The following is a 9,311-nucleotide window of genomic DNA, read 5'->3' as shown; positions in this document are numbered from 1 at the left end:
CAAGCAAGGGTTACTCCAAGCTAAGTCTCCCTTTTTTCAAAAAATTGGGCCACACAGACACCCCATCAGTGGCAGCACTTGTGCCCTAGTTGCAAACAGGATGTTTTGATTTGCATCAAGCACATTCAAAATTACGCCATTCTTAACCGTCCCCAGGATGACACCGGGGTAGGTAGCAAAGTCTTTGCTGAACCATGACTTGTTCATCTTGGCTCCTTTTAAAAAACACAGCAAGCAAGGGTTACTCCAAGCAGAGTCTCCCTTTTTTCCAAAAATTGTGCCCCACACACACCCACCCATTCAGTGGCAGCACTTGTGCCCTAGTTGTACACTTCACAGCTAGATTTGCATTAAGCACAATCAAAAATACGCCATTCTTAACTGTCCCCAGGATGACACCGGGGTAGGTAGCAAAGTCTTTCCTGATCCCAGCTCTGTTCATCTTGGATCATTTTTAAAAACAATGTAAGTAAGGGTTACTCCAAGCGGAGTCTCCCTTTTTTCAAAAAATTGGGCCACACAGACACCCCATCAGTGGCAGCACTTGTGCCCTAGTTGCAAACAGGATGTTTTGATTTGCATCAAGCACATTCAAAAATACGCCATTCTTAACCGTCCCCAGGATGACACCGGGGTAGGTAGCAAAGTCTTTGCTGAACCATGACTTGTTCATCTTGGCTCCTTTTAAAAAACACAGCAAGCAAGGGTTACTCCAAGCAGAGTCTCCCTTTTTTCCAAAAATTGTGCCCCACACACACCCACCCATTCAGTGGCAGCACTTGTGCCCTAGTTGTACACTTCACAGCTAGATTTGCATTAAGCACAATCAAAAATACGCCATTCTTAACTGTCCCCAGGATGACACCGGGGTAGGTAGCAAAGTCTTTCCTGATCCCAGCTCTGTTCATCTTGGATCATTTTTAAAAACAATGTAAGTAAGGGTTACTCCAAGTGGAGTCTCCCTTTTTTCAAAAAATTGGGCCACACAGACACCCCATCAGTGGCAGCACTTGTGCCCTAGTTGCAAACAGGATGTTTTGATTTGCATCAAGCACATTCAAAAATACGCCATTCTTAACCGTCCCCAGGATGACACCGGGGTAGGTAGCAAAGTCTTTGCTGAACCATGACTTGTTCATCTTGGCTCCTTTTAAAAAACACAGCAAGCAAGGGTTACTCCAAGCAGAGTCTCCCTTTTTTCCAAAAATTGTGCCCCACACACACCCACCCATTCAGTGGCAGCAGTTGTGCCCCAGTTGTACACTTCACAGCTAGATATGCATCAAGCACAATCAAAAATACGCCATTCTTAACCGTCCCCAGGATGACACCGGGGTAGGTAGCAAAGTCTTTCCTGATCCCAGCTCTGTTCATCTTGGATCATTTTTAAAAACAATGTAAGTAAGGGTTACTCCAAGCGGAGTCTCCCATTTTTCAAAAAATTGGGCCACACAGACACCCCGTCAGTGGCAGCACTTGTGCCCTAGTTGCAAACAGGATGTTTTGATTTGCATCAAGCACATTCCAAATCCACAAGCATTTACTCTCCCCAGGATGACACAGGGGTAGTAAATTCCTTGTAGATCCATGACTTGTTCATTTTGATGAACGTTAGTCTGTCCACATTGTCACTGGACAGACGCGTGCGCTTATCTGTCAGCACACACCCAGCAGCAATGAAGACACGTTCAGAGACAACGCTGGCAGCTGGACACGACAAAATCTCCAAGGCGTAAGTGGAGAGCTCTGGCCATTTTTCAAGATTTGAAGCCCAAAATGAGCAAGGCTCCATTTGCAAAGTCATGGCATCGATGTTCATTTGGAGATACTCCTGTATCATCAACTCCAACCATTGACTATGTGTTAGACTTGTTGTCTCTGTTGGCCTTGCAAAGGATGGTCTAAAAAAATTATGAAAAGATTCCATAAAATTGATGTTACCAGCACCAGATACAGTCCTACTGGTACGGGTAGACTGTTGAAGATGACGAGACCGTCCCATGTTTGTCAAGTTACAACTGGGAGATTCACTCCCTGCACCTGCACGGTTGTTTGGTGGAAAAGCCGAGCTAAGATCGAGTAACAGCTTCTGCTGATACTCCTGCATACGTGCGTCCCTTTCTATGGCTGGAATTATTTCACAAAATTTGGACTTGTACCGGGGATCTAATAGTGTGGCAAACCAGTAGTCATCATCACTTCTAATTTTGACAATACGAGGGTCATGTTGGAGGTAGTGCAGCAAGAAAGCACTCATGTGTCTTGCGCAGCCATGCGGACCAAGTCCACGCTGTGTTTGTGGCATAGAGGTGCTAACCCTTCTTTCTTCCTCTGACATCTCCCCCCAACCTCTTTCAACTGAAATTTGACCAAGGTCTCCCTCATTCGCTGAGTCTTCCATGTCCATGGACAGTTCGTCCTCCATGCCTTCATGTTCTCCTGCACCTTCCTCAACATTTCGCCTACTACCATGCGCCCTTGTTGATCCCTGTCCCCCATGGTCCCATGCCTGCCGCGTTGGTGATGATGAACGTCTGGACCGATGTTGTTATGTCTTGCACATATGAATCCTCCTGTAGTTCCTCCCCTTCCTGTTGTCCCACCCCCTGACTCCGAATAGTGTTTAGCATGTGCTCCAGCATGTAAATGACTGGAATTGTCATGCTGATAATGGCATTGTCAACGCTAAACAAATTCGTCGCCATGTCGAAACTGTGCAGAAGGTTGCATAGGTCCTTGATCTGAGACCACTCCATCAGGGTGATCTGCCCCACCTCTGAATCTCGTTGGCCCATGCTATACGTCATGATGTCTTGCACCAGGGCTCGGCGGTGCTGCCACAGTCGCTGTAACATGTGGAGAGTCGAATTCCAGCGTGTCGCCACATCGCATTTCAGGCGATGAACCGGCAGGCCAAAAGACTTCTGGAGCGATGCAAGTCGCTCAGCTGCGGCGCTTGAACGGCAGAAGTGAGCAGACAGTTTTCGTGCCCTGGTCAGAAGGCCATCTAAGCCGGGATAGTGTGTTAAAAATTGCTGGACAACAAGGTTCAACACGTGAGCCATACAAGGTACGTGTGTCACCTTGCCCAGGCGAAGGGCCGCACTCAGGTTTGCAGCATTGTCGCACATGGCCTTACCAGGCAGCAGGTTGAGTGGAGACAACCATTTATTAAACTTGGACCGCAGAGCTGACCATAACTCCTCAGCTGTGTGACTCTTATTCCCAAGACATGTCAAGCTAAAGACCGCCTGATGACGTTGCCCTCTGCTGCCAGCATAGTAATAAGGGGTGCGTGATTCCTTCTGCGCAGTGAGAACACTGGTGGCCTGACCAGGCAGGCTTGGGGCGGAGGTGGAGGACACAGATGAGGTGGAGGAGGCAGAAGCAGTGCTGGAACTTGGACAGACAGAGGATTGACACACAAGTCGTGGGGACGGCAAGACTTGTGCAGCAGACCCTTCACCATCTATCACCATAGTTACCCAGTGCCCAGTCAGTGACATGTAACGTCCCTGTACATGCTTACTGGTCCAAGTATCGGTGGTAAAATGCACCCATTCACACACAGAGTTTCTCAAGGAAGCGGTGATGTTGTGTGCGACATGCTGGTGTAGCGCGGGCACACCTTTCTTAGAGAAGTAGTGGCGACTGGGCATCTGGTACTGGGGCACAGCAACAGACATAAGGTCTCTAAAATCCTGTGTGTCCACCAGGCGGAAAGGCAGCATTTCGGTAGCCAAGAGCTTACAGAGGGATAAAGTCAACCTCTTAGCTTTGTCATGGGTCACAGGAAATAGCCTTTTATTTGTCCACATCTGAGGGACAGAGATCTGGCTGCTGTGTGTAGACAGTGTTGAGTAGGGTGTCCCTGGAAAAATGCAGGTTTGTGAGGAAAGTGCAGTCTGAGACATGATGTTGCCTTCTTCCACCGTTGGTGCTATCGATGTCTGAGAAGGCTGTACACACGCACTTGTTTCCCCTTCCAAACCAACTGACGACCTACCAAGCAAACTGCCTGTTGCGGTTACAGTTGTGGAAGTTGTGCGTGGAAAACCAGGTGTGACAGCTGTCCCCACAGGACTAGAAGATGAAGAGCGCGCGGATGCACTGGAAGGGGCAGGCCGTGGATGGTTCGCTCCGCTAGGCCACATTGCAGCACGGTGAGCTTCCCACCGGGACCTATGATATTTATTCATGTGACGATTCATGGAAGAAGTTGTCAAACTGCTGAGGTTTTGACCTCTACTAACAGAATCACGACAAATTTTACACATCACATAATTTGGGCGATCTTTTTCTATGTCAAAAAAGGACCAGGCTAGGCAAGGCTTAGAGGGCATGCGACCTGCTGAGCCCCCCCGACTAGTGCTCAGAGGCAGAGTGGTGGCTGATGATGCAGTTGTAGATGTGCTACCAGTGCTCTGACTCTGTCCAGGAAGGCGCAAGGTAACTTCGTCGTCGGTTGCATCCTCCTCCACCGCCTCTGTTGACCTCCTCGAGTGCCTGACTGTGGGTTGACAGTAGGTGGGATCTAGAACTTCCTCATCAATTGTTGTGTTTGCACTCCCCTCACCCTCAGACCGAGCCTCTTCTTGCCCTGACCGAATATTTAAGTTGTCATCCCAATCTGGTATCTGCGTCTCATCGTCATCAGTATGTTCCTCATTGTCTATAACCACAGGTGTTACAGTTTGTGACAGAGGGTCAACATTATGCTCAGAAACTTGGTCCTCACGGCCTGAATCAGAGTCACAAAGGTTCTGGGCATCACTGCAGACCATTTCCTGGTCTGTACTCACTGGAGCTTGGGAGCAGACCTCTGATTCCCAAGCTATAGTGTGACTGAACAGCTCTGCAGACTCAGCCATCTCAGTTCCACCATACTGTGCAGGGCTGATGGAGACTTCAGAGCTGGGAGAAAGCAAGTTTGATTGGGATGACAACTCAGAGGACTGGTGTTTTTTGGATGCGGTAGTTGAGGTGGCATTTTCCTTTTTTGGCCATCATCTACCTTTGTTCCTGTTGTTCGTGTCCGTAAAAAAGGGAGCACATCGGATTGTCCACGGTAAGTAGTAGACATCTTACTTTTGCTGGTAGATGGTCTATCTTCAGCAGATGTTAATGGAGCTTTGCCACCTTCCCCACGGACAAACCCTTTTTTTCCTTTTCCAACACGCCTCTTCCCCTTTTCACCAGCATCTGTCATTTTGCCACTCATGTTGATTGCGACAAGATTGTGCACTTAAAATGTGGTAGTAAAAATTGAGAGGTGGTGTAGATTACAGCGGTGGTCTAGCTTTATTAACAGCAGAATAATAAAGAATAATTATCCCTGACAATGCAACTACGGCCCTCAAACTGGCAGCATAAATTGCTAGTATAATGGCTTAGTAACAATGAGTTTGAGTGTGCAATGCAGGCAGACGTGCTGCAAATATCTTTGCACTAGTGGGACTATACAGAAGTCCAATAGCCACGTTTAGGATGCAACTAAGTTCACTCAGTGTTTGCTAGTATAATAACTTAGTAACAATGAGTTTGAGTGTGCAATGCAGGCAGATGTGCTGCAAATATCTTTGCACTAGTGGGACAATACAGAAGTCCAACAGCCACGTTTAGGATGCCACTAAGTTCACTCAGTGTTTGCTAGTATAATGGCTTAGTAACAATGAGTTGGAGTGTGCAATGCAGGCAGATGTGCTGCAAATATCTTTGCACTAGTGGGACAATACAGAAGTCCAACAGCCACGTTTAGGATGCCACTAAGTTCACTCAGTGTTTGCTAGTATAATGGCTTAGTAACAATGAGTTGGAGTGTGCAAAGGGCAGGAGGGTACAGTGCCAGTGTTGTGGGTCTCTGGGTAGAGGAAAGGAAGCCTGCCTTTCTATCCCTCCTAATGGGGAAATGCAGCGAGGAAATCCCTGACCTTAGCTACACAGACGCTGTCATCTTGTGTAGCTGTTAAACTCTGTTTTCACGGACCTGTCACCTATGGCTCTGATCCTGCCGGTATGAGCCCTTAAAAGGACTGATAGAAAGTGCTAACCCTATGCTGTACAGCGCTGTGTATGGAGCGTACACAGCAGAATCGGCGATAGGAGCTGCGCCAGTGATGTCTGACACCAAGGACACAGAAGGCAGATAATGGCGTGCTGGAGGAAAATGTCCGGTTTTATAATGCAGGGACATGTGACATGGACATCCTATCACACATGCCGTTGCTTCTCTGGCTAAAAGTCCACTTAGCTGTGTGTGTCTGGGATTAGCTGACATGCTGGCCCGCCCCACTACACGCGCGCGCTTAGGGAAGAAAGACAAGGGAAAAAAAAAAAAATGGCGATCGCCATTATCCATACAGCAGTGATCTGAATGCGCTGTTCCCGCACACTATACACTGAAATTTCATAATAGTGTGAGTCACAGAGTGACTTACACTATTACAGCGGAAAGCCATCTAGGAATTAGCTGTTTTTTTTGCTGCTAGAACCGTTCTCGAACGTATCTAGAACTATCGAGCTTTAGCAAAAAGCTCGAGTTCTAGTTCGATCTAGAACATCCCCTAAAATCACTCGAGCCGTGAACTGGAGTTCCACGAACCACGAACCGCGCTCAACTCTAGTGGAGACATCGCTGGAACCGCTGGCAGGATTGTTCCCTCCAACAGTTGGGGTATGAAGTGTGGATTGGGTAGGTGAAGGTTGGGTAAGAGGTACTGGTGAGGGTGTAGATAAACTAAGAGAAGTGGTTGGAAGAAAAGGGCTTGAAAGACAAGATAGTTGAGGGCTGGGAGATGGGTGAGAGCTGGTAGAAGGGTGAGGTATTGGAGTTGTTTGAGGGGTGGTATAAGGCTGAGTGTTGAAAAATTGAAAGGTGGAGGTTGGATAAGATGTTGGAGTTCGGAAGGAGGAAGAAGAATGATGGAACGGGTTAGGAAGAGCAGGAGACAGTGCGGTTGGGGATGGAGTTGTGGAAGTGTTGTCGTGTGGGCTTGAAAATGGAGACGGGGAATAAAGGGATGTTTGGACTGATCTGGTATTGTGCATAGGGTTTCTGGAATGTGTGGGTATTGTAGATTGTGAGTATTGGGCAGGGTGCATGTAAGTTTGGGGTACTTGGTGAGTCTGTGTCGGAGGCTGTAAGTGGACTGGGGGTGGCATCTGAGGGGCTGTGGATAGATGTGGTGCAGTGGTGGGAGGGGGATGTTGATGGAATTGCTGGATGGCATTCTGGAAAGCCCTCATTAAGTGAATTTACTGGTCAGACAGTAGGCTTTCCAGGTCCCCGATAACAGAATGCAAAAAATGTTGACTAGGTGTTTGCCTTACAGCTGAAAGCACCTCATCCATCTTGCTGGTCAACAATTGTAAACTATGGTTTACAAGGTTGAAGCCAGCGATTATTTGGTCTGATAACACTTTGATGAAACTATGGATCGATGCGTTCAGGTGTAAGAACTCGGGGCTGCCCCTATTCTGACCACTGTGTCGCTGACGACCCGAACCTAACGCGGTTCGAGTTTCGTGAGCGTCAGAGTGGTCAGATAAGGGAACACCTACTCGCTGACCAGCCTCATGTAATGAGGTTTGCCAGTATGCCGATGGGCAGGTTGGGTAAGAGGGTAAAGATGGGAGGGTCGAGAGTGAGGGATTAGAGGGATTGGTAGAAGGGAGGGAGGGCTGTGAAGTTGATGTGGAAGGGAGGGACGGTTCAGAAGAAGAGGTAGAAGGAAGGGAGGGATCAGAAGTGGAGGGCCTGTTGGAGGGTTCACCGGTGACGTTCTGTTCATCAATCGCTCCAAGAGGGTTCAGTTGTGATGCAGGCTCCACGGTGCTACAGACGGTTCTGTGGAATGAGAAAAAACAAAAACATTAACATATATTATTCACATTTGCCGTAGCATGTGATCGATTACAAAGGATACATACATTCATAGATGGGGAAATTAAACACCAAAAAAATATATACATACGTTCTTGGAAGCATGCTGCCTCTTAGGAATGCAAGGGCATGGCCATACCGGTATAGTGTGCCCTTGCGTGCCGCCGAACCACTTGGAGCCTGCATCTCCTTGTTTAAGTCCCTCTTGAAGCGATCATGAAGTGAACGCCACCGGGTCGTCAGACGGATAACTGAAAAGAGAAAAAAAAAAAAAAAAATTAAATACATCATTGAATATGGAAAGTTTTGCAAGACATGTTTGTAATACTTACTTGCTCTTTTACGGTTCCTAGTGTCAAGGTCCTCCCACCCATCTATAAATTCTGCTGCCACTTCTTCCCATAGCCGCCGGGTGATAAGAGAATTGGCATGGCGGTTGTCTCTCATGTCCCACAGCGTCTCTCGAGCATGGACGAGGTCGATGAGGAGTTCGACATCAATGCCACCTCCCTCCCCATCCGAATCCTCGTCCTGCCTCCGCCGTGAGACCTGTCAACGAAACAAAATTAAATATTAAAATAAAGTTAAAAAAAACATTTTTAACATTTACAAACCATGGAAGGCATCAGAAAAAAAACTAAAAAAAACACCCTCACATTGCTGCGACCACTGCCATGCCGACGACGACTCTGGGAGCAGCGAGGAGGACCTCTAATGTTCAGAACATCGACCTGAAAAAAAGAAAAAAAAATTAACTAATGCAATCCAATAGCTAATTGTACGTAGTTAGTGATGGTACCTCCATAGCTAACGTAGCTATGGTACCTACGTAGTTACGGTGACTACGCGTCGCTATGTGTGTAGTTAGGGTAGCTATGTGTCAATAGGTATGTAGTTATGGTAGGTATGTAGGTAGGGTAGGTATGTGTCGGTAGGTATAGTATGTAGGCATGTATAAAGCTATGTGAGGTATGCATGTATGTAGGTAGTAGATATGTCGCATTATTTGTGATGTCAATCAAGTGGATATACTTACATCCTGCGAGCTCTCTCCACCCCTTTCTCGCACATTTCCTCCAACTTCTAGCGGTGCGGCTACCGCCGCTGCTGCTGCCGCTGCTGACGCCTCCTCTGTTGTATTTTCCTCCTAAAAAAAAAACAAAATAAAAAAATTGAGGTAAGAAAAAAAAAAAATTAAAAAAAAAGATATTTAATATTACCTGCAATTGGTCAGGGCTTGGTGTGCTTGGTTCTGAGGACATTCTCAAACAGATCTATTTGGTGGGAAATTAAAAATTATTTAGCACAAAAAATAATTTAGAAAAGCGGTTATTAACACTCAAAGTATACTTACATGTTTATCAAATTAAAAATTTTAAATGACAGACCACAAGGATTCAACCGCGTAGGAAAGCTTCTCCCAGGTGGC

The sequence above is a fragment of the Anomaloglossus baeobatrachus genome, chromosome 1 (genome assembly GCF_048569485.1).
Source record: "Anomaloglossus baeobatrachus isolate aAnoBae1 chromosome 1, aAnoBae1.hap1, whole genome shotgun sequence".
NCBI lineage: Eukaryota > Metazoa > Chordata > Amphibia > Anura > Aromobatidae > Anomaloglossus > Anomaloglossus baeobatrachus.
Note: the sequence above shows the minus strand (reverse complement) of the source record.